Here is a 25,995-nt window from a genome sequence, read left to right as displayed (position 1 = left end):
GTGGCCCCAAATTCAGTGCTCAATCCACAGTGCCCTGCCTCCTGAGAGTGGCAGCAGTTGATCCTGGTAGAAGGTACTTTGGGAGGTCGGTCAGTCTCTTGGCGAGCAGAGCTGACAGCCCCTCCCTTACCCCTGCCTCAGCCCCAGTGAGGCATGTCCTTGACGTGTCTGGTTGCTTCACCTTGGCATGCCTGCCTACGTGAAGTCATAGCATTGCAACATCCTGGCACCAGCCTCGGCCACAGACCCTCAGAGCTGTCCCAGTGACTCAGCCCTTCTCACTCCCACACACAGCCCCTCGGGCAGCCTCTGCCTTCTGAGGTGACTTTAGTCTGAGATCTCTGTTCCGGTACTTCTGATGCCGCCCAGAGTCAGCAGCCATGAAATCAGAAAGAACTCACCCATCTCCAAGTCTCTGACTGTCATTCTGGCCAATTTTCAGAGAAAGCTATGGAGAAATTAACTATCAGTCTTCACCTCGAGAGGATGGATCATTGTTGCACCCTAAGAAATAGCCTCTAAGGGAGGAATGCCAGGCTTGGAGGTGTGGAAAGAAGTGGAGTGAGGAAGAGTTGGGGTGTAGGGTCCTTTCAATCAACTACTGCCCTGCCCCAGCCCAGCTGAGCTCCACATCTGCCCCTCAAGGTGTCCTAGGGTGGTTTGCCTTGGGAGGTGGGAAAGTTCATGAATTTTCCATACACATCTATTGTAGATCAGGAAGCAAAGGCTAGGAAAACAACGATGTTATCTCAGTAATCTGGGTAGATAAGGCTGGAGAAGAACCGCTGGGGAGGGAGGGGGCAGGATGGAGAAGGAACAGGATGTGTTTTATGAACCTCCATCTGTGTGAGGCCACGGCGGACCCTGTGAAGTCTCATGTCCTGCTGGCCAGAGGTCTGCATGCGCCAGACCACTTACTTGCTTTTCATCCACTCTGACAGTTTTTTCTTTAATATATTATACTTATGTATCTGGATTTATTTACTATCTTTTTCATTTTCTTTCTACAGTACTTTTTTCTCTTCCTGACTTTTTTTTTTTTTAAGATTTATTTATTTATACAAGCACTGAGTACAGTCAGAAGCGCGGGAGGGTGAGAGAATTCACCAGAGCCAGAGGGGAGAGCAGAGCAGGCAGAGTGACGAAGTACACTGCTGAGGGGAGCAGCGGGAGGCAGGAGAGGTCTGCGCGCCATGTGGGACCCTCGCCCGGTGGCCTGGGATCGAACTAGCGCTGCAGAGGCTGCGGGCAGCTTCACAACCCAGCGCTCAACTGCTGCGCCACCAGGGAGGCCCTTTCTTCCTGACTTCAGTTGGATTAACACCCCAAACCCATTCCCATTGTGTTTCCTCCCCGAGCTTGTAAATGATAGCCCTCCTCTTTAGTGACTATCTTAATTGTCAGCATATATGCATTTTTCTAAGATGTTTACAGCTTTTCAGCAGTGCTATTCTTTTGAACAAGGCAGAAACTTGGCATGATTTAGCAATGGAATTCCCTATTTTATTCCATGTCAGTCCTTCCTGATACTGTAGTCAACGATTTTAGTGTTCCTTATTTTTAAAACTAAAAAACCAGACACTGGGGCCTCCCTGGTGGTGTAGGGGTTAAGTCTTAGTGCTATTGTCAGGGGGAACAGGATGTCCTAAAGCTAATTCCATACAGGCTTTGGGGACTCCACCCCCACCCCAGGCCAAAGCCAAAGACACTGGAAACTCCAAATCCCATCACCACCAAAGGGAAGGTAGCTGGGACCTGAGGGTGGGGTTAAGCAGCGAGGTGGATATAAAAGGCAGACACGTGGGCTTTGGGGGATCCCCATTTTGGCTCTCGGCCAGCTCGCAGCGTCCAGCCAGCTCTGAGAGTGACTTTGGGTTTCCAGGTCGTCGGATCGGGTAGGACGCATTAAAGACTTTATTTCCCTATTTTCTCCCTGAGTTGTACATTTTCCTTATTTCCTTTTCCCTTGTAAATAAACCTTTTATTAACCTTTGTGTGTGTCTGTAGTGGAGTATTCATAAGTCCATTTTAAGCGCGCGGGTGAGGACCCACAGCCAGGAACCCGTTCAATATCGGGGCTGCTCTATAACATTATCACTGCTATCATCTCTGAGACCTGAGTTTGATCCCCAGCCAGGGAACTAACCCATATGGCGCAGCAGGCCTCTCTTGTCTCACCCGCTAATCCCCTCAGTAGTGTATTTCTGCAGATCCTCCTGCTCTGCTCCCTACTCTGTCTCTGGTGAATCCTCTTACCCCTTGCACCTCTGGCCTACACCCCAGTTCTTCTTCTTCTTCTTCTTTTTTAAAAAAGATTTCCTTATTTATGCATACAAGAACTGGGGTACAGGTTAGAGGCGTGGGGGGTGGGAGGATCCACCAGAGACAGAGTGAGGAACAGAACAGGCAGACTGACTGAAATACACTGCTGAGCGGAGCAGTAGGCAAGACAGGAGAGTCTACTGCACCATGTGGGTAGCTCCCTGGCTGGGGATCAAACTTGTGCTGCAGTGGCTGCGGATCGCTTCATAGGTTGCCTCTTAACCACTTGCGCCAACAGGGAAGCCCATACACCCCAGTTCTTCTATGCATAAATAAATCTTCAAAAAAATAAAAACATAAAAACTCAGACACTGGATTTTTCATTTGTGTGTTTTGCCATCTGTGGCAGATGCTGTTGGACAGCAGCCACTTGTCCTTCTTTCTTGCCAACAGAATCCTGATCTTATTCAGGCAGCAAAGGGTTTAGTTCCAGGAGATGAGAAAATGGCTTCCTTTTACCAAGCACTGGTCTCTGATGGACCTGTTGGGCCCAATGAGACATAAGGAGATCACTGCTAGGGCTTTCTTGGAAAAAAACAGCACATTAGAAAGCATCCTTTCTCTTAGTCTCTCTGTGTCTTTTTGCTCGGGATGCTACTGGGTGAGGATATGATGTCTGGAACTGCAGCAGCTATATCACAACCACGAGGCGACATCTTACTCCCTCCACATGGCAGAGCAGGAAGATAGGATGATCTAGGTTACCTTTCAATCCTGAACTACTGCCCCAACCCTGAAACTCCATTTTTCTCATTATAAGTTAACTATTTTTTATAGTTGAAGTCACTGTGGGTTATCCTGTCCCATGTAGCAAAAATCATCCTGATATATTATCCATAGTTCTTTAAATCTTCCAACATAATGTGCTAATTTCCATGCTCATGTTGGTGTTAACAACCTGTTCCTTCCCTGGTGTATTTTCCTTCTTACTAAAGTATGTCTTTAGTAGTTCTTTAGCGAAGGTCTGTAAGTAACAAAGTTGTCTTAGTACATCCAGAAATATCTTTACTTTATTTCATTTTTTTAAAAAGATTTATTTATGCATACAAGAGCTGGGGTGCAGGCCAGAGGTGCACGGGGTGAGAAGATTCACCAGAGACAAAGTAGGGAACAGAACAGGCAGACTGACTGAAAGACACTGCTGAGGGAAGCAGTGGGCGAGTCAGGAGAGGTCTGCTGCGCCATGTGGGTTTCTCCCTGGCCGGCTGGGATCGAACTCGTGCTGCCGAGGCTGCGGATTGATTTATAGTGTGGTGCTTAACCCCTTGCACCACCAGGGAGTTCTACTTAATTTCATTCTTGAATGATAGCTGGATATCAAACTTTAGCTTCCCTTTCCCTTGACATCTAATGTTGATGAGATTTTTTTTTTTTAAGATTTATTTATTCAGAACCGGGGTACAGACCAGATGCACATGAGGGTAAGAGCCTTCACCAGAGACAGAGTGCGGAACAGAACAGGCAGACTGACTGAAATACACTGCTGAAGGGAGCAGCGGGCGAGACAGGAGAGGTCTGCTATGCCATGTGGGATTCTCGCCGGCCGGCCGGGATCGAACCCGTGCTACAGAGGCTGCAGATTGCTTCATAGTGCGGTGCTTAATCCCTTGTGCCACCAGGGGAGGACCGAATTTTTTTTTATTCCTTTGAATTTTGCCTTTTCCCCCTCTGGTAGATTTTAATATTTTTTCCTTATTCTTGTCCCCAGTTGTACTGTAGTATGTTTAGGTAACTATCTGTTTGGCTTTTATGCTGTTCCTTCAATTCTGGAATCCTCAGCCACTGTATCTTCAAATATTATTTATTTGCCATTTTTTGAACTGATATCTGTAATTCCTTCTAGACACATGCTAACCCCTGTCAATCTGTTCTCCTTGTCAGTGCTGCATTTTAGATGAATTCCTCAGTACAAGCTCACAACTGTGTCCAGGATAGAGTTAACTAGTTTCAAATTCTAATGACACTATTTTTCACTGCTAAACTCTTTAATACCTTTTTTATATTCACATATAAAAGAATATTCACATATTCTTGTTTTTCTTTTCTAACTTCCCTTTCTTTTCCTAATGGATTTCATGGTATCTTATCTCTTTGAAGGTCCTTATCTATTTATATTAAAGACACATTCTCATTACTTTGTCATTTTGATCTCCTATGGGGTAAATTTTTCTTCAATTATATTTTATTTTTTTTAAAGATTTATTTATTTTATTTATACAAGCACTGGGTACAGTCAGAAGCACTGGAGGGTGAGACAATTCACCAGAGCCAGAGCGGGGAACAGAACAGGCAGACTGATGAAATACACTGCTGAGGGGAGCAGCAGGTGCGGCAGGAGAGGTCTGTCGCGCCTTGTGGGACCCTCACCGGCGGCCAGGGATTGAACCGGCGCTGCAAAGGCTGCGGGCAGCCTTGCAGCCCAGCGCTCAACCGCTGCGCCACCAGGGGAGGCCCCATTTTATTTTTTTCATTAGTTTTATTCATGTGTTTCTCAACTTTAGTGTAGCCATCCATCTAACCTCCTACAAGTTACTCTTTCCTTCTTATCTAGAGGTTTTCACCTTTGCCTTCCCAGGCCCTCTGGGTCTCTTAGTCTAGAATCAAAACTTACAGTCACAGCTCAGCTTAGGGCCAAGCTGTGAGATTCTGTCTCCCTAGCAAGCATCTTTACAGGAAGCCACAGTTGGTATCGTTTGTTTTTTACGGTATCACCAGTTTATCATAAAAGGATATGATATGACTCAGCAATCGCCTGTTCTGCTCCCCACTCTGTCTCTGGGGAATCCTCTCACCTACCCCACACCTCTGGCCTGAGGTATTTATGCTCTTGTATGTATAAATAAATAAATCTTAAAAAAAAAAAAAAAAAAGGATATGACTCAGTAATAGCCAGATGTAGGGCAAGGTGTGTGGGAAGGTTGTGGAGCTTCTGTGCCCTCTCCAGGCACCATTCAACTCAAATCTCCACATGTTCACCAATCCGGAAGGTCTGGTAGCAATTTTTTTCCAGCTTATGCTCCAAGCCCCAGGGTTCAAGCTCTAACTTGAAGCTTTACGTGGAGCACTTTATAGCTCTGTTATCCCAGATTTCCAGTTGTTTCTGCCTGCTTCCAGATTCAGAGACTAATTGACCTGCAGTTTCATCCCTACTCTGCTCTTTGTGCTCTGGTTCCATTTCTCATCACAAGGATGTTTATGGTTTTGTGTGTACAGGGAAAGAGGGGGAGTATATAACAGTGTTTTTAGGATTTTATCTTTTTATGTATTACTGATATGTGTTTAGAGTATAAATTCACAGCACCATCTTGACAGGATGAGTTGGATTAAACTATCTGTACCAGGGAGCTGGGGATTCCTGCCAATACCAGTCTCCTGGGAAGGCATATCAAACCATCTCTAACGAGATTCACAGAACTCCAGCCAGCACAAAGAAGGAGACAGACTAAGATAGCCTGGGGGAAGCTGTTTAAAAGTCCCAATTAAAATGGCTCTCCCCTCCCCCTTTCATTACAGCCCACAGTGCAGGGGGGCCGCGGTGGGCACACATACTCCCAGGGTCTTTCAGATATTGTCCAGTTGGCCCTTTACTGAAAAGGCGACTCCAGCCTTAGCGCATCTTCACTTGACCATTTCAGACCTGGCCAGGGAATAATGCATATTAGCCATCTGGACACCCTTGGGGAAAGTCCTCTCTTTAAGTCCCCAGTTGGCCTGCAGCAGACCCATCCTGGGGTTTCAATTACATCAGAAGAGCAGCAGATTTGGGAGCCAAACTCTAGTCAGGCAGTCACCAGGCAGCAAGTCACTTTTTTCTCCAGCCAAGATTCTTAAACAATCAGAAGGCAAACCTATCTCCACCCTTTTCCTCTCTGATTATCTCCTTGTGTGTTCCTGCTGGCCACAACTTTGACTTCAAGCCACTTCAGTCTACTCTTTGGACTCAGAGCCCTCCTTGTTTCTTGCTGCGAATGCATCTGAAGGTTCTTCTCTCTAGTCAGAGCTGGAGGAGTGGGGGCAGAATATAATTATCTTTATTATGATTATTTGCTTTGCTTCCATGTCTCTCTATTATGCACTACCCTCTTCCAAATCCAAGAGCTTGCCCTCCTACCCTGCGTCTAGACCTAAATTCTCAGTGGCCTCTCTAGCATGCCTTTTCATACCTGACAAACTCATCACCTTCCTCTGCTGAAAAGCATCCAACACCGGGCGCTCTTATTCATGGGCTCATGGTCAGGCTCCTTAACACAGAATAATCAGCGATCCCCAAAACAGGCTCCCCTCCTATGCCTCATCTCTCATCATACCCTAGCCTCTAGGAGTCATAAGTCAATTTGGATCACAAGTCAAGTCTGGCCCAGATTTATTAAGATCCTACACAGAACCGAAAAAGACATCACGTACATACACATCTCCTTCACTTAAAACATAAACTCTAAGAGTACAGAGACCATGTTTAATTCATCCCCCTGTACCACGCAGGGTGTGGCACTGGCCTGTAGCAGTAACGTACTAAGCATCTAAAACCATTTGTCCAACTGAGTCTGCTCTCTATAACCCCAGGGTTATAAGCATCAGAAGATAGAATAATAATGAAAGAATGCTTTGAAACCCTTTTTATAAATCATTATGTAAGTATGCAGATGGGAATGATAATTATACTCTGCCCCACTCCTCCAGCTCTGACATCCTAGCAGTGAAAGCTTTCTCTAACTTCTCATGGACCACCACGAAACATGAGGCTTCAGGCCCAAACCAGATCTTGCAAATTCGAGACAATGGGAGAGGTGTGTGTGCCAGAGCAGGAGAAGCAGCCTGGGCCACGAGAGCAGCCCAAGCACACAGCTCTGTGTGTCTGTTAGCAGAGTACACGGGGGCGGCTATGGGAACTGTCTGGTCACTCAGCCCCCAGGTGCCACAGGCGACTAGCTGCAGCCTCCCTAGCGAGCCTTGTCACCCCTCACATCTGTTTGCCCCAGCTCAAAGCTTCTCTCCAGCAGAGCCTCCAAGAATGCAGAAAGTGCCTAGGAAAACCTGGATTCACATTTTGGCTGTGCCACATTTTGGCTATTAACCAGTAACCTCTCTGAGGAGGACCCTTCTCTATGAAATAGGATTATAACTTCTCGGTGGTTTCAGTAGGGGCGAGGTGCATTAAGTTCCTAGCTCAGGGACTGTGATCTGGGCTGGGCAGGTTGAGGGTCACAATTCTGCTAGCCCCAGCCTGGTAACTGTTGGATATCCTGATCCTGGGTGTGCATCAAGAGCATAACTCCCCACTGCACAGCCCTCGCTCAGGGTTCTCAGCACCCGCAGCTCAATCCAGCCTAGGCCAGCACTGCCAGGGGCTGACTCCAGAGCTTCCCTAGCTCTGGGCTAAGCACAGACATTGCTCCTTGGCCTGCCAGCAGTGGCAGCATTTCCAGGGAGGTGGGGAAGACAGCGTAGACCTGAGGTCAGAGAATCAGCTCTTCCCTGGCTGACCCTTACCCAGGATACAGAGAGGAGTGCTGTGTCCATCTTGTGGCAGAGCTGGGGGTCATGGAACTGTCACCTCTCTCCCAACTGCTACTTCATCAGATGACACAGAACAGAGGCCTCCCCTGAGCTGGTTCTAGGTGCTACCCAAGGCCTGTGAGTAGGCTGCTCTCTAGTCACGGATCAGCAGCCAGTTTCTAGAAAATAAAGTTCTAGTTAATGAGGGGTTTGTTCACTGCGCTAAAAGCCTTAGACAGCAAGAGAGGCAGAAAGGAGGTCATAGAACCTCAAGGTAGGAGATTGAGAAATCTGTTTCTTTGGGGACTTTGGGAGGAAGCAAGGTGTGGGGCAGGATGACCCAGGGCAAGCCAGAGAAGAGTCTGGCGAGATGGGGGTTTAGACTTTATCTCCCATCTCTGCCTCCCAGGGTCAGGGGACTAGGGTGCTGTAGTCTGCTTTGACTGCCTTTAAAGATAAGGTTCAAAGTGCTGGGTGGCTTGGGTATCATCACCATTGTGATTCAGAAATCAGTCTCAGCACAGACACAAAATGAAGAGCCCAAGAGAAGCTGCACTTGTCTGATGTCTGGGGTCTCTGACTCTTGAGAGAAAAGCACCCGTTCAACAAATACTTACTGATCAGCATCAGGGAGTGGCAGCCCTAGTCCTTGTTCCTCATCAGGCCGCCTCCCTGAGCCCTTAGCAAAGTCCTTCTCTCTGCAGCCTTGTGGCTCCTGTTCTGTCAAGGAGCCAAGCAATGGGTCTTTTCTATTTGGAGGACTCTCCCAGCCTGCCATCCTGCGCCCCCTCCCCCGCCCCTCACCCCTGCCCTTCCAGGGGTGTCCCAAGGGGCGGCTGACTTCAGAGACAAGCATGTCAGGTTGCAACTGTAGGCCTCCCCCTCTAAAGAGGTGGGCCACAGCTGATCCCAGAGGCCTTTGGAGGCACATAGCAGAGTACCACTCACCAGGCAGAGCACTGGTAGAGGGCAGAGCTAAGGGCTTCAAGAAGGAAGAGGTGGGCCTCCCTGGTGGCGCAGTGGTTGAGTGCGGGGCTGCAAAGCTGCCCGCAGCCTCTGCAGCACCAGTTTGATCCCCGGCCACCAGCGAGGGTCCCACATGGCACGCAGACCTCTCCTGACGCACCCACTGCTCCCCTCAGCAGAGTACTTTGGTCCTTCTGCCTGTTCTGCTCCCTGCTCTGGCTCTGGTGAATTCTCTCACCCTCCCGCGCTTCTGACTGTACCCAGTGCTTAAATAAATAAATAAATAATTCTTTTTTTTAAAAAAGAAGGACGGGGTGAGTCTCAACATATTGTCCCCCTTGGGGAAAAGGATTGTGTGTTTCCTGGCACACTTGAGCCACCAAATGAGACCCTCCAGTACTCTCACAATCATGGGTCAGTTCACTCCTTCTCATCCCTGGCTTTCCCACACACTCTACAGCACCCAGGGAAAACCAGGCTAGACCTAGGAGAAGGTTTAGAAGAGCGTCTCCTGTCCACCATCACCGTCACAGAGAGAAGGGTGAAATGGAAGAAGTGGCTTCTCCAGTGAAGCTTCAACCCTCTCCTCCCCAACCCACATGCCCACGTGGCAGGGGATCAGTCAGTACAACATGGTCCCCACACCCAGAGAGCTGCCTGAGACAATCCTGAGCAGATGCATGCAGAATGAAGGAGCTGTGACTCACAGGGATTCCCCCGCCCCCTCACTCCCAGCCAGCCCTCTTCCTCCCAACCTTGGGGGGAAAGCAACAACAAAATCCTCAAATTTGACCTCTTTTGCCCTAGCCTCAAGGAAAGGAAATGAACTGGCACTTCTGCTTTCCACCCCTGCCCTCGCTAACCCCTTCCCAAGCTGGGTTCGGATTGGGTACTCCCTGCCCCTCACCCATAAGCACCCAACGCTTGACTGCCCCAAAGAAGGCTCAGAAGGAGAGTCTTGGATCCCAGCAAGTGGGATAGAGAAGTGCTAAGCCAGGGTACACATACAAGTCCTGCCAGTGCACACCTAGAGAAGGGAGAAGCTAAGCTTCTAGAAGTCTCCAAGCCACTTTCTCTGTAACTCAATACTCCAATCAGGAACATGCAAGAAAGCAGGAAGCAGGGTGACGCATCGTGTCACTGGCAAGGGTGTTGCAGAACTGGGGTTTGTGTGGTCATCGCATCTAAATGACCCAAGAGGACCCAGACCCTCAGCAAATCCAGGGCAGATGCCAGATCTTCCTGGTGGCATGCCGGGATGGGCTTGGCCCAAAGCTTTGACATGACAGACATGAGCTACAGCCTGAGGATGCTGATGGAACTTCTAGGACAGGAGGATCCAAAAGCGAGGTTTCAGGAGTGCAGCAGCCCTGCCTCCCCAGGGCTGGCACCACACTTGAAGGTGCAGGTGAGAACAAGGCTCTTTGGCATCAGCCATAGAAGCCGTATCTCTTCTACTGGGCTGGGCTGGCTATAACCTTTCAGTCCTCAAGGTCTAGACAAGCTACCCAGGTAGAATGTCTACCAGAGTCTCGGATCAGGCAATGTCATGCAGGTGATGGCCAAGCTTTCAGGTGGATACAGGCACGTTTCTCTAAAGCACTCCATCCTTATCAGGGTTGGGACAATGGGCTGTAACTGACAACTTCCCTTTTTGTATTCATCTTGCCACCACTTTCCTTATGAGGTGGTGGTTCTTTTAATTTTTTTTTTTAAGATTTCTTTATTTATTTATACAAGCACTGAGTATAGTCAGAAGCACAGGAGGGTGAGAGAATTCACCAGAGCCAGAGCAGGGAACAGAACAGGCAGACTGATGAAATACACTGCTGAGGGGAGCAGCGGGCGCGGCAGGAGAGGTCTGCGGGCCATGTGGGACACTCGCCAGTGGCCGGGGATCAAATCTGTGCTGAGGCTGCGGGCAGCCTTGCAGCCCAGCGCTCAACCACCGCGCCACCAGGGGAGGCCCGGTTCTTTTCATTTTTAATGGTTTGTGTGAACATTGGCTTGAAATGGGACCATTGTGCCTGATGGCAGGTGGCAGTCTGGAGCAGGGAGACCTGTCTGGCTCTGGCACAGCTAACCTGCTAGGTAGGACACAGAGGCAGTGCCGCAGGCTAGAAACAGCACTGTGGCCAGATGCTTATCTACTTCCTCCATCAAAGCTAGAAACTTCAAAGTGTGCTATATTTTAAAACCAGAACAATTTTTTCCCCAACCCACCCAAAAACTTCCATTAACAAAGCCAACTTCTTATCAGTTTCTATTCTTGTGGCCTAGTGGGAGGAAGGAATAGGTTGGGGAGACTTATACAGCTTCTGCCAAGATCAGATGGCGGAGAAGCACCAGACCGTCTGCAGCAGCTTGTAGGCTAAACCCGGGCCTGTGTTAAGACATGGGTCCTATAACAGGATACTCTGAAAAAGACATAGTTATGGAGTTGCCAATCCCCTGAGGATCCCGAGACACAAGGTCTCACTGATGTGGGCATAGAGGGGGCTGGGACAGACACTCAGCCAGGAGGTGGTCCAGCTGTCTTGGAGAGGATTTGCAATGATGTGAGTGCTGGGGGGTGCTTAGGGAGACAGGATGGGGACAGGAGTTCAGAGGCTCTGGCAAAAGGGCATGCAGAGTCTGCTGGCCCTAGGGGTGGGTAACTCCAGGCTTAGACAGAGTAATTCAACACCCCTGGAAATGAACCAGTAGTCTGTGCCGAGAGCCAGACCATTTGAATTCTTCATACACCCTATCTTTAGCTTTCTTTTGTTCCCTTTTTTTTTTTTTTAATAGAGGCATGTTTTTATTTATTTATTTATTTGTTTGTTTGTTTGTTTGTTTATACATGCACTGGGTACAGTCAGAAGTGCGGGAGGGTGAGAGAATTCACCATGGCCAGAGAGGGGAGCGGAACAGGCAGAAGGACCGAAGTACACTGCTGAGGGGAGCAGCGGGCAGCAGGAGAGGTCTGCGCGCCATGTGGGACCCTCCTCCGGAGCAGCCGGGGATCGAACCGGCGCCACAGAGGCCGCGGGCAGCTTTGCAACCCAGCGCTCAACCGCTGTGCCACCGGGGAGGCCCTCCCCTTTTATATTTAGTGTCATTTGGAAAGGCAAACCTGTGGCAACTGCACTAATGGGAACTCAAAGGTGTCTGTGTCCATGCTTGGACAGGATACTAACAGGGAGCACTAGCTAGCTCCCTTGGGAGTGGAGGTAGAGGAGTGCTGTGAAAGGGCGAGGAGCCCACTCAGGCCCCTTGCTTTCGTTACTGTGTCCTCTGGACGTAGGAGACCTTGGAAGGTTTCCCGAGACCTTGGAAGTTCCACTTTCAGGCCCAATGCCTGTGCCCAGCCTGCTATCTGGTGACATCCAGCATCAACTCTGCCAGTGGCTTTGAGAAACACCCCTGCTGGCCCCTCTGTCACCAACATCCGGCACCAGGCGGTAGAGAGCAGGTGGCTGGGGCATCAGAGAGCCCAGCTCCCCATCTGGGCCAAACCCAACATGCACAGCTTCCATTTCTCCTATGCTCTGGCTGAGCAATCTTCCCCATCCCTGACAAGCTGAAAATATGCTGGTACTGCCTCAGGCAGGGCCCCTGGAGGAAAGAATATCCCCGAGGTTGCTAGGTGATCCTCTTCACCACCTCTGGAAGCACATTATCAGCCACTGTGAGTCGGTGCAAAGAGAGCCTTCCCTGGTTCTGCCTTGGACCCTCCCCCAGGAGAGGAGAGCAAGGAGCCCTGGGTGGTCTCAACCTCCAGGGGTGATTCATCCCTCTGGTTCCCACCTAAGTTAGAAACTCCCTATATCATGTGGCCTCCCTGGTGGCACAAGGGGTTAAAGTCTCAGCACTATGAAGCTATGGCAGCATGAGTTTGATCTCCAGCCAGGAAGCTAACCCACATGGCACAGCAAATCTCTCCTGACTCACCCACTGCTCCCCTCAGCAGTGTATTTCATTAGTCTGCCTGTTCTGTTCCCCACTCTGTCTCTGGTGAATTCTCTCACCCCCCGCACCTCTGGCCTGTATCCCAGTTCTTGTATGCATAAATATTTTTTTTAAAAAAAGACATGTATCATGAATTGCACCACTATTGTCAACTTTGTGGGGACATGGAGAGAGGAAAACACAGGCCATGGGCCATGACAAGGGTAGTCAAGGGGTTGTGTCTGTTGTCTAGCTTTCTTATGTGTGTGGAGGCAAACTGTGATTGCCATGACACATGGCAGTGGGCGTTTGGGACTGGGGCTGTGAAGAGGTGGGATCTGCTTTCAACTCCCTGGCCCTCCCCATGTTAGACTTGAGTATCTGCACCCCAACATATGCCTATGAGTTATATTTTCCAGTGCTGAGACCTTCAATTCCAGGACCAGTTCTGCTATTTGACAGTCCTGTATCTTTGGTGAATCCTACCCCAGGTTGACCTCTGTAACAGGAGTAGGGTAGTTGTTGCTGTGCAGATCCCACAGAGTCCCTGTCAAGATTAGTTAAGCAATTACTGAAGCTGCAAAGCACTACACACCCCAGGTATCATCTCTGAGTTCCAGCTTCCCAAGGGAGGGAGGCAGGGAAGAGAGGACATGCTATTTCAAAGTCTAAGGGAACAGGAGGTCTGACCATTCTGGGTGATGCTTATAACATGGCACCAGACAGAAACAGGCAGACCCGAGCCTCTGGGATTAGCATGCAGGGCAGACAGAGCACGCTGGTCAATCTGGGCTGGGAGGGCCTCCCTGGTGGCGCAGCGGTTGAGCGCTGGGTTGCGAAGCTGCCCGCAGCCTCTGCGGCGCCGGTTCCATCCCTGGCTACTCCACGGCCACCGGAGGAGGATCCCACATGGCGCGCAGACCCCTCCTGCCGCCCGCTGCTCCCCTCAGCAGTGTACTTCTGTCCTTTTGCCTGCTCTGCTCCCCGCTCTGGCTCTGGTGAATTCTCTCACCCTCCCGTGCTTCTGACTGTACCCAGTGCATGTATAAACAAAACAAACAAATAAATAAATAAATAAATAAAACATGCCTCTATTTAAAAAAAAAAAAAAAAAAAAAAAAGAAAAAACAATCTGGGCTGGGAGACAGTTGAGGAGAGAGGTGCCTGTCAGCAGCCTCTGAAGGACAGGAGGAAAGATGCCTGAGATAGTCAGTATGAAAGAGGAATTTAGTCCCAAACTCAAAATAGCCCTGCGTTACTCCCAAAGCACCCTGAGGCTGCTGAGAACTATCCCCAAGCCCCTAGAACCACCTGCATTCTGTTGATCTATACTCCACTCTCTCAAATAGCCCAAAGTTCCTCACACACACTGCCCTTCCTTTCTGGGCCAGAGCTTGGGGTAAAAGCCCACCCAAAGCAAGAAGCCTGGGCAAGACTAAACCGGAGTTTCCCATTGCTAAGTTGGAGGAGGCGCAAACTCTTTCAGTAATACCTCGTTCCTGTCTCTGTGAAACTAGGTCAAATATCTTTACCTTCACAAATTGAAGGTGATGGGAATTGAGGCCAAAATAATGCTATTTGTCTTTCAGTATCTGAAACTGGTGCCACTGCCCTGGGCATTCTCTTCCAAAGACAGGGGGCACAACCCTCCGCAGCAGGAAATACCCCAATACAATCTAGAAAGCACAACAGCCCTAGAACTCCACTCTTATCCAGGTCCCAGGAGACACATGGGGGAGGGTGAGCATTCAGGAAGCCAAGATGACAGGGAAGCTGCGCCAGCCAGAGTGAAGCCAGCCTCCTCATGGATGGAGACACACTTGAAGTCACAGTGAGTATCCCCCCATCTCAATGAGACTCCTGCATCACACGGATGGCCCTGAGCCACCATGAGAGGGGGGGGTCCTACCTCCGTCAGTCCTTGTGGATGGAGAGTGGGGTACAGGGGCTCTTCCCTAAAAGATGTTATTGCATAATGGAAAGAGCTTGCAGGTTACAATTTGGATTCTGATCTTAGTTCTACTGTCTACTGGTTTGAGGATATGGGGCAAATATCTCAATCTCCACTTCCTGACCTGTAAACAGAATGACTCAAGGATCCTAAACCCCAGTCTATATTCTAGCATTCAGGTTTTTTTTTTTTTTTTTAAGATTTATTTTTATTTATACAAGAACTGGGGTACAGATCAGAGGTGCAGGAGGGTGAGAGAAATCACCAGAGACAGAGCGGGAGCAGAGTAGGCAGACAGACCAAAGACACTGCTGAGGGGAGCAGCGGGCAAGGCAGGAGAGGGCTGCCAGGCCATGTGGGTTTCTCCCTGGCCTGCCGGGAATCAAACCGACGCTGCAGAGGCTGCAGATAGCTTCACAGCACGGCACTCAACCCACTGCGCCACCAGGGAGGCCCACTGTTTTTTTTTTTTTTAAAGCTTTATTTATTTATTTTTGCTTAGAAGAACTGGGGTGTAGGTCAGAGATGGGGGTGCATCTGAGAGGATTCACCAGAGACAGAGTGGGGAACGGAACAGGCAGATCTACTGAAATACACTGCTGAGGGGGGCAGCAGGGGAGGCAGGAGAGTTCTGCTGTGCCATGTGGGTCAGTTCGCTGGCCGGAGATCAAACTCAGGCTGGTGAGCATTGTGGTGGTAGCGCTGAGACTTAACCCCCAGGCCACCAGGGAAGCCCCTCGAACATTCAGTTTTTAACAAGGTAAGTTAATAAGTGGCAATAATCCCTGATTAGTTGATCTACAGCAGTGCTTCTGACAAGTACAACAGGTGGCAGAGTGACAGCAAGGTCTCTGTGAGTCCCAATGCATATGGAGTGCTGCCGGCCGTCCCAATACCTGATACTTTAGAGTGGACAACAACCCTATTTTCCTTTAGGGAAACATCACTCCCCTGATTTCATGGTACCAATCAGGGTACCAAATGCACCCAGCCATGGTACATGGTCCAGGGCTGGTGTGGGTCTCAATTCTGAGTGAGCCGGGACTCCTATGGGAATCCTGAGATGGGAGGTGGGGAGGACAGTGCCCTGCACCACTGGCAGGTACCTCTGCCAGGTGGGGACTGAGAGTGACGGCACCACAGAGAAGGGCAGAGTGGGATGGTGTCATTTGGGCCCCTCATCTTCCCTGCATGTGGGCGGCCATACTTACGTAGGAGGCAAGACTCCCTTTTATTAGAGGGCACTCTGGGTTGGAGTTTTTGCCTTGGTAGTTGAAGATGTCCTACTGATACAGCTTGCAAACATGCACAACCCCTTTCCATTTCATCTCAAAGATTCTTAAAAGATGCTTACCGTGTTGCTGGCCTTCTGACGCAGACAGCTGTCTCTGAGCCTAGAACCCTGTCCTTGATAGGTTAACCCAGCCCAGAGGCGCACGAGCTCACATGAACAGAAGTGTTCTGGGTTTCCCAGCAGTGGCTCAGTTCTAGCCAAGACTCAAGCCCTTCTCCATCCAGGGACACTGCCCAGATGTATAGGTAGGGAGGAGGCTCTGAGGAACACTGCCCACAGTCAGACCCCCAACTGCAGGCAAGACTTGACAGGGGAAGATGCTGTGCCTTTGGCTGCCTGGCCAGGCCCTGAACCAGCTGAATTGCCGGGGAAATAAAGATGGCCCTGGACATGGAACACAGTAGGTTTCATTCCTCATCTGAAAATGGGTCTTGGAGGGAACTCCTACCAAATCATTTTATCACCTTGTTAAAAGTCCTGTTGTCAGACTTGTCCCTGAACTCCAGGCCCATGCATCCTACTCACTTCTGGATGCCACCCTTTAGGTGATATATCTGCTAGGTACCCAAAAAGTACCTCAAATACCTCAAACTCAACCTGTCCCCACCCAAATTCATGCATGCTCTGTGCCTCCCAAACCTGGTTCTCCTTCTGTATTTCCAGTTGCTGGGCAAGAACACCTTCCCTCAGACCTGAAACCCGAAATCATCTCTGCTCCTCCTCCCTTCTAGCACCCTCACGCACCAACGACAAAGTCCCCCTTCCTGTTATCACACAAATGGTTCATCTTTCAACTTCTCTCTGGGTCAACCACCATCACTCTATGTGAGTGAATTTAATACCCTAACTGTTAAAGTCCCAGATCTGCTAAAGAGACCCCTGCACATCATTCTCCACAGGGAGGCCAAGGTGATCTTACAAATGCAAACATCATCAGCTTTCCAGTTCAGACTCCTCCCAGCAAAACAGCTGGATGTCCAATGCTCTGGGGCAAAGGTAGGACTCCCCCAAAAGTTCACATGGCTCAGGTCTGGCTGACTGAGGGGCAGGGCAACCCTGAGGCAGAACAGGCAGATCCAGAGTCATGGCTCAGCCCTGAGCCCTGGCTCCACCCAGGGGTGGTTTCCCACCACAATGTCAGGCCCAGAACCGGCTCAGTCTTGCCAGCACCAACCCCCTCCCCACTAGAGCAGACCTCATCTGATCACAAAAGGAAAGGAAGCTGGTGACCAGGCAGGGGAAACCCAGCTGGGCTGACGCCAGGGACTGTGTATTTTAGGAAGGAGAGAAGATAGAGCAAGAGCAGTACCATAATAGACTGCCAGTATCTGTGGGGCCGGCTGAGAGAAGGCAGCTGTCTGGAGTATAGAACTCAAGGAGTCTATCTCTTCCCTCTTATCAGACTGACCCTTGGCAGCCCTGCAGCCTGTGGAGAACAAACAGTCTTTAACAAGCCCTCCCACACTTCCTGCGAGCACAGTCCTGGGTGAGCAGCCCAGACCCCAGCACCAGGAAGCCTGCGCCTTCCTCTCTGTTAGGGTGGTTTCTGGGCCGTCTCTCGCCAGACCCTCCATCCTGCCCCTCCTTCTTGGGCAATGATCCAAGAAACCTTATGTTCTGCCCAAACTGGCCTCTTCAGATCCCCAGATGGCCCCTGCCCTCTCAGTATAGGCCTCTCCCGTACACCACTTCCTGCATCTCTACTATGAACCCCCGCCTGCCCCCTGCCAGACACGTTCTCAACCCCCAGCAGGCGGGCCCCAAGTCTGTGCTGCCGGCCTGATCCTTCCACGATCAGCCTGTGAGCCCAACTCCCACCCTGGTTTAGGGGAGAAATCTGGCTAGAACAGAACCCAGGACAAATGGAGGCTGGGGGATTGAAAACAAAGAAACGGAAACCTTATAAACATTCATCCCAGGGCCTAACTGGTGACCAGAGTAGCAAGGGAATAAAGACCAGATGGATGTTTCTGCCTGAAGCCAGAAGAGGGCCAGAGCAAGCATTGGGAAGTGGGATGAAGACAAGGAGAGGCCTGGCAAGAGCTTCATGGGCTGCAGGAACCCAAGTTCTCCAGAGACCTGGCAGAGCACACTGGCTCCTTGGAGTGCATCCAAGCAGGTTAGGAGAAAGGTCAAGACAAAACCCTCGGGCCTCTCTGGTGGCACAAGGGGTTAAGCATAGCACTGTGATGCTGTCTGCAGCCTCTGCAGCATGAGTTCAATCCCCAGCTAGCCAGGGAGCTACCCACATGGTGCAGCAGACCTCTCCTGACTTGCCTGCTGCTCCCCTCAGCAGTGTATTTCAGTCAGTCTGCCTGTTCTGTTTCCCATTCTGTCTCTGGTGAATCCTCTCACCCCCTGCATCTCTGGCCTTTACCCCAGCTCTTGCATGCATACATGAATAAATCTTTGAAAAAAAAGATGAAACTCTCAAAACCTCTCATCCAGATTGAAAGGGGTAAAGCATCTTCTGTGTTGACCACAGGAAACATCACTTGACATCTGAATTCACATTCACCCTAGAAGATTGTCCATTGCTATTTAAAGATCAAGTGTACACTGCTTCTCAGGCACTGAGGAAATTCCTTCATCAAACAGCTGCCACCTTGGCAGTGGGCTGAACCTCCGTGACATAAACCACGTACCCTGCTCCCCTTTTCATAGCATCTTCCTATTTAATGGGGAACAATGCTGGCACTCCTCTATTGGAATAGCTGAATGGGTCTCCCAGCCCCTCTCTCCCTGGCTTGGGAGGTTCTTCCTGAGCTATGCTGGAACAACCAGACATCAGACAGACATGGTTTAGGGAAATACCAAGCCCTATGGCACAGGACGGAACAGAGAAGGCTGATGCCTGGGAACTCCCTGATGGCCCTGCAATCTGGGACTCTGAAAGCTCCCTAGGGAGCCCAGGAACCTCTCCCCACCCTGGTCTGTCCCCCAGCCCCATCCCATCTGTTGCCCTTGCACAAGCAGAGGACTCAGCACAGGCACAGAGACTTTCATTTCCTCCTGATGCCAGTTCACCATCGTATTAGATGCCCAGTACCTTGTGTTTAACTGACCTTGGGTAGGAGTGAGGGTTAGGGGAGCTCCACCTTGGGGGCAGAGGTGATTCATAGTTTTACTTAATGTCCTTTTCAAGCCCAAAGAAACCCTACAAGAAAGAAAGGGGAAGTGGGCATGGAGGAGGAGGTAGGGTGACAGGAAGGGGAGGAATTCCCCACCCCAGCCCTGCAACTCCCACCTCTGTGTCTCTTCCTATACTCTACCTCTCCTCTGCCCCTCCTCACTACCCACCCCAAACCTCCAAATTCCCTGTAGCCACACAAATAAGTAACTTGTTGATTTTTCCTCACCAGAGCAGCTCCCTCTAGGCCAATTAGCTGTTTGCACTTGTTGCTGACTTTCTTCCTCAGCAGGCTGTAGGCTTGCTCTGGCAGGGAGGCTGGTGCCTGCCCACAGGGCTGGGACTTGACAGCTGAAGGATTCTGGAGGGAAAGGGCAGGGCAGGATGAGGACTGTTCTTTGGCATTTCTGGGTTAGGCCTCAACCCATCAAGGTCCCCTGTGCTCTCTTGAGTCATGCAATGCTGCCCTTTGGGAACAAGAGGGATCCCTTTACTAGGATGGTCTTAGGCCCTGACCATACAGAAGTGGGGTTCCTTTCTGTGTCCCTCAGGTAGGTTTCCCCCTGATCCTCCAGAGGAAGAAAAGGAGCAAACTGGGGAAAGGATGCGCAAAGGCAAAGGTCATTATCCAGGAAGAGATGGAGACCACATGCTGCTGGATCCCCTACCACCTCAGAAACCACAGTGATATCAGTAAATAGCTTGCCCTCTCTGGGCTTCCTCATTTGCAAGGGCATTACAGCCCCCTGAGGGTCACAGCTGGGTTAAGGGCATATTTCAACATCCAATACCAGAACTATTTGTTTCATTTTAATATAACTATTATACAAATACAAACCTAGCATTGATATCAAAATAAAGAAAAATTACGTTTTTCTCCTTGATTCCCCTTGTCCCTGGTTCACCTTACTGTACATGGTGGAATGCCCCGCATCCAGACATGGGAAAATAGCACATGTATTTGAATGCCAACAGCTGGAACTGAAGGGAACTATCCTCTTCACACCAGGGAGGTGATAATCTCCCTGAAAATCTGTGAGGGTAAAGTACCCTTCAGCACAGGTCCTCCTGCCCAGCCCCCCTCCCCCCCCCCGGGGGCCCTGTTCCTTCCCTCCCATTTCTATGGAGGAAACTCCAATTCTCCGGTAGAAAGCTGGGGCAGCCCAAACCCCAGCCTGTGCCCGGGTGCCTTGGGAGAGAGCTGCAATGGCAACACGAAAGCTCAATTGACAATATGTTGTAATTACAATAATGATTTATAAACAGGCACTGAGAAGTACTCTAGAATGACTGGTCAGGGACACACACAGGCATCCCTGGTGACCAACAGCATAACTGGAGGAAAAGTCAGTTCGCCAGATAGTGGGCAAAGGTCAGACCCTCTCCCTGCAAAATGTCACCGGGAGATGATTGCCCTGATCGTCAGCAGGGACTTATTGCCAACAGGCATTTTGAGCAGAAAGGGTGGAACACCTAGGACCCCAGAAACTGGGCCAGGCCCTTTAGTTGTAAGAGCTCAGGTACAGAGAGAACATGGCTTTGGGGAAATTGGTGCACAGAAACCGAGAAGGGGAAGGAAGAAGTCCTCCCAGGCTGAAGTGCAGACAGCAGAGATGCAGGTCTATGGGCAGAGACCATAAAGCCACAGCTACTTTCAGGGTGTGCAGGGCCCCTGGGCTTTTATAGCCCCATCACCACAGGTCTGAGGCCCCAAACGTCAGGCAGTATGGAGTCAGGCGTAATGAGCTCATCAGGATTCCAGGCACGCTGTCAGCTTCAAGTGCACAGGAACACACCACCTCCTGCAAGCACTCCCTCCTCCTCCATCACCCAGACACTGAAATGTCAAACCCCAATCAAGTGTATGTTCCAGAAGATGAAATCAACTTTCACAATCTCGCTAGAATCGGTACCTTCCTTTCCATCTCTACTGCCAAGTCCCAGCCTTCATTATGTTGCACCTGGACCCTATCTAGCTTTCTGTGATCTGCCTCCTTTCCTGTCCCCTTAAGCTCCAGCCAGACTCTTCTGCCAGTGTGTATGCTTGGAAACTCCCCTTGCCATCTGCCAGTTCAAGTCCACGTTCAGCACCTTTCTAGTCAGATCTCTTAGTGTCCACTTCTTCTGGAGACTTTAGCCCTCAGACAGTCTCATGCAACTGCCTCCTGCACCCCGAGTCCTTTCCTGGCCAAAGGAGGGAGAAGGTTCCAGGCTGGGCCAACCAGACATCTCCCCCTGGGATGTGTATCCCAAGTTGTGGTGACAAAATTGCTGAGCTCAGTTAGAGCAGACTTATCCTGGTAACAGTGGTACCCTGAAGAGGCCTGCCACATTCACACCAAGACCCTGGAGGGGAGATGAGTCCTGAGTCATCTCTCTGACTGTGGGAATTTTCATAGTCTTCCAAGGAAGTCCTTTCCTGCCAAAGTGGGCCTAGTTGTTGTTTGGAACTAAAAAGGATCTCATAATTTTCTGAAATACATCTCCCAGGCTCCAGCCAAAAGGGAAAACTCCTTAAATGTGCCACGATGGCCTCTCTCTGCACTGGTAGGCCTGCACACTTTCCCATCCACAGGTACAGCCAGAACTCCACCTGTCCCTTCAGACCCCATCCCAAAGGCCCCCTCTGACCTCTCTATGGGGGTGACATTTTTTTGTTTACATTTTATTTTATTTAAAGATTTATTTATTTTTATACAAGAAGTGGGGTACAGGCCAGATGCGCGGGAGGGCGAGAGGATTTACCAGAGACAGAGGAGGGGAACAGAACAGGCAGACTGACAAAATACACTGCTGAGGGGAGCAGCAGGTGAGACAGGAGAGGTCTGCTGCACCATGTGGGACCCTCACCGGCCGGCTGGGATCGAACCCGCAATATAGAAGTTGTGGACAGCTTCACAGTGCAGTGCTCAACTTCCTGCACCACCAGGGAGGCGCTGTTTACATTTCAAAAGGACAGATTTATTAGGAAAAGGAGAAAAAGAGGCACCTGCATAATCACAAATAGACAGTAGATCTGTTTCTGAAAGGAACAGGATTGTAAAAAGAGATGCCTGCATAGACACAGGCTGGTAGTCCTGGGATGAGAGGCTCTGGAATGACTTCCTCCTCCTTTAAGTCCTCCCAGAGGACAGAGACTTGATCATCATTGTCTCCTCCACGAAACCCTTCATAGTTCCAGAGAATGGGAGCAGACAACCACAAATGACAATTACAGGTTTGTTGGGCAAGATAAGATTGTGAGTGACAAAGAACATAGGGTGTGTCATCAGAAAGAACTGAGCTCCGATCCTAGACCCTCCACTCACCAGCATCTGAGTTGGGACAAGTCTTATCAGTTCTGTAAAGCTCAGTTCTTCATTTATGAGATAGCAACAATGATGCCAACCTTGCAACAATGATGTGAGGAGTCAGCGAGGGAGCAGTAAGAGCATCTAGCCCCATGCCTAGCTTGCAACCTCACTCAGCGAACAGCAGCCATTTCTCCAGCTATTAGTAGCTGTCAGTTTAGCAGATGCACCACTGAAGGGTTGGAATCAGGACTCCTGCTGTATGACTCACAGTACATCTCTCTTTTCCTCAGTAACCCCAACTGGGTCTCTCTCTGTCTTGTACACCTGCCACTGGACTGAAAAACAACAGGTGGAAAATGCTTTGCAAAGTAAAAGCACAATGTAAGTGGTTGCTCCAGCTTTTCTAGATTGCAGAGATGCCAGGGCATCCTGTCCAGCATGAAGCTATGGCAGGAATTCACCTTGCAGGCCCCCAACCTGTTTGGTCTAGGAGACAGGTACAGAACAGTCAGGGGCCTGGCTCAGTACCTGCGTCCCCATGTCCACACATGGGGATGTGTGGTTCCTGAATGTACTGCTTTTGTTGGCCTTCCTTTAAATAACGTGGTAGCAGGGGTCCCCTGGGGTGCAAGGGGTTAAGACACAACCTATGACGTTATCCGCAGCTACTGCAGCACAAGTTCGATCCCCAGCCAGAGAGCTACCCACATGGTGCAGCAGACCTCTCCTGTCTCGCCCACTGCTCCCCTCAGCAGTGTATTTCAGTCATCTGCCTGTTCTGCTCCCCATTCTGTCTCTGGTGAATCCTCTCACCCCGACAGCTCTGACCTGTACCCCAGTTCTTGTATGCAGAAATAAATATTTAAAATAAATAAATAAATAAATAACCAGGTAGCAGTATCTGCCATGTGATTACAGTAGGACTGGGAACTCAGGTACCACATGTTAACCCTACCATTAATCTCGCCAACACCGGGCAGCAGGACAGGGGAAAGGTCAAATCAGTGCAGCTGCCAGAACAAGCCTGGGTGGGGCTGCAAGGTGCAATGAAATCTGTTTCTCTTAAGAATTTACATCTGCCTGGGTTACTTTCCCAAGCAAATGTGATGGTCCTAAACCAATACTTTTCAAATATTATATCCCCAAGGAGCGAGGCAAAAATGCAAATTCAAAGTCCCACCCAGATGAACTGAACCAGAAAACCTGGGAGTAGAGCCCAGCAATCTGTGCCTTAAGCAGCAATCCAAGACATTCCCAGGCATGATCAAGTGTGAAGATTCCCACCCTAAACCTTTAACCAGGAGCCTTTCCACTTAACACAAATTGCTTGTCAGGAGTGAGCCAGGTAGTAAGTAGGACTTCAAAATACCAACACAGTTGAAGAACTTCCTGTCTGATAGGGGCCAAAATCAAGTACACAAGGCAGGTGTAGTAAAGAACAAGGCAGAGTAATCAGTTTCCTGGATCTCTGCTCCTCAGATCTTCTTTTGTCATGACTGGGGGGACAAGAGCACACCCTTTCTGGGACATCCTCCTCCAATCCTGCCATTTCAGACTTCTCAATAGCAGATAGGAACCTCAAACAGAGGGTTTCTCACTGAAGCGTGTCTTAGGTCCAGAGGCTTAGCTTGTGGGAGAAACGCTGCCATGAAGCCACACCCAGTGATTCTCTGGAGCTTGGAAATTGGCCCTATCTGGGGTCTGTGCTCCAAAAGTTCCATGGTCTGAGCATGCCACAGCACATCACAACAATGCACTCCCGGGCAGGGTCACTCCCACAGGACCCTGGCAAGCTTGCACAGGAGTGTGCAGAGGCAGACATAAACACACGCACATAGACAGTTGGCCCCCTGGCCACCCCTCCTCCACTCTCAAGTTACAAGGTTAAAGGCGTCCTTTTCACAGCCAAGGGGGAGGCCTGAGAGAGGAGGTGCTGAAGCACAGAACCATCTGGTTCAGATCAAGATTACTCATTCGGGACCCCAACATACTCCCAGAGTTTCCTGGCTCATGGGTTTCCCTCCCTCCCCTCACTTCCCACCGGGTAACTGGGAATTGGGCTGAAAAGGGACAACCCAGAGAAAAAACTGCTGAAGGAAGACAAGAAAATGAAACACTGATTTAATTACACAGGCAAGTCCGTGCCACCTCTCTGAGCCCTGGTTCCCCCTTCCTTTCAAACCTGAACACCACAACTAAACTTGAGCTTCCGCCTACACGGTCTTCCTCCACAAAGAGCTCAGGGCAACTCCCAGGCATCCCTCCCTGAAGAGACAACCCTCTCCAGAAGCAAGATGAGGGTGTGGTCTCTCAGACACCTCTTAGGCCACCTTCTCCATCAAAATAGAAGGGTCCCTCCATCTCAGAGGGACTCTGGAGTCCACCAGGCATAAAAAGAGGAAGAGATGACCGACAAGCTTCTAGGCCACTGTCCCAAAGGCAAGATGGGAGTGTGAATTACTTACTGGCTTAGGCTGACTGCTTCCCAAAGGTCCAGAGCACCCTGAACCCCACCCTAAGCAACTTTGGTAGAAGAGGCTTTGGGGGCCTTAGACCACCAGCACCTCACCTCTCTCTCCTCTTTCCCCACTCACTTCCTTTGACTGTTCTTTGGTGCTTTCTGCAGCTGTAAAGTAAGAGGCGACATGGGAGATGGATGCAGCTGGCAAGAGAGAGAACTCCAAAGGCTAACTTAAGCAAACAAGCATGAGTGAATGATGAGATGAGTGCGTCTCTACAGCAGAGAAGGCCAGGGAAGGAGGAGGGGGAAATAGAAGTGGTAGAAGCTGAAGGGGAGACTAAGGAGAGCTCAGCCCGGCACTGAAGCCAGGGGGTTGGGAAGTTTGACTGGGTCACCAGAGAATGACTGGAGAGAAGAAAGGACTCCTCCATTCCAAGACATAGGCTCAGACAGGCCCCACAGCACTGGGGCATGGCCTGGGCCAAGTTCCTGCCATTGCAATGCGGTGCCTCAGTTTCTCCCAAGTTGAAAGGAAGGAGGTCAAGTTGTTGGGAGACAAATGGGCCATCGCGGGCAGTGCCAGGCACGGAACAGAGGAAAGAGATGCTGTTGGTGCAAAGCCACCTTGGCCAAGAGGCGCGGGGCAGGGGTCTCCAGGTGGAGCAGGAGCCGGGGCCGGCCCGAGCTGGGGTACCCACGAGGTAGTGGACTGCAAGTCAGGCCCGCGGGAGGCAGCCCGTCCAGGGCAGGGGCTGGGGGCTGCCAGCAGGGACTGGCACAGTCGCGCCTGGGGGGCTGGGAGCGGCTGCTTGTGCAAAGGCAGAAGGCGGGCATGGAGACTGAGGCCACAGCGAGAGGACCGCCGCCCCTCAGGGGGGAGCCCGGCGTCCCGACCCCGGGGAAGTTGCCGGGGAGGACCGGGCCGGTCTGGGCCGCTGGGCCGCGCTCAGCGGGGTCTCGGGCCACCGAGGGGCCGGGGGCACCCCACCTCCCGCCCGCCTTCCTCCCGCCCGCGCACCTCAGTCAGCGCCGGGCGCCGCGCGGGCCATGCTCGCCGCTCCTGTGGCCGCCTCCGCCCGTGCGAAGCCGCCGCCGGCGTCCGGTCCCGTTAGCTCCGCGGCACACTGGTCGGCCCGCAGCGGGCCAGTCCCG

General features: G+C 50.6%; 1 protein-coding gene across 6 annotated transcripts in view; it reads right to left on the bottom strand.

Moving 5' to 3' along the window:
- The window catches only part of ST3GAL2 (ST3 beta-galactoside alpha-2,3-sialyltransferase 2), a 43,884-nt gene extending 17,952 nt beyond the window's left edge, over window positions 1-25,932 (bottom strand). The window contains exons 1-2 of one of the 6 annotated variants that reach the window (XM_037516115.2): window positions 25,862-25,932; window positions 19,025-19,450 (exon numbers count right to left, since the gene is read on the bottom strand). The gene's annotated coding sequence lies outside the window, so the exon portion shown is untranslated. Of the gene's footprint in view, window positions 1-19,024; window positions 21,845-25,861 lie in introns of those variants that run through there. The other 5 variants (XM_037516116.2, XM_037516118.2, XM_037516119.2 and 2 more) reach the window with 5 other exon arrangements.
- Between the last annotated feature and the right edge of the window lie 63 nt (window positions 25,933-25,995).

Source organism: Talpa occidentalis, unplaced genomic scaffold (assembly GCF_014898055.3).
Source record: "Talpa occidentalis isolate TD23 unplaced genomic scaffold, MPIMG_talOcc4v2.1 talOcc4.17, whole genome shotgun sequence".
In the NCBI taxonomy this organism is placed as follows: Eukaryota; Metazoa; Chordata; class Mammalia; order Eulipotyphla; family Talpidae; genus Talpa; species Talpa occidentalis.
The sequence above is the reverse complement of the archived record's forward strand: the minus strand, read 5'-3'. Positions and strand labels throughout refer to the sequence as shown.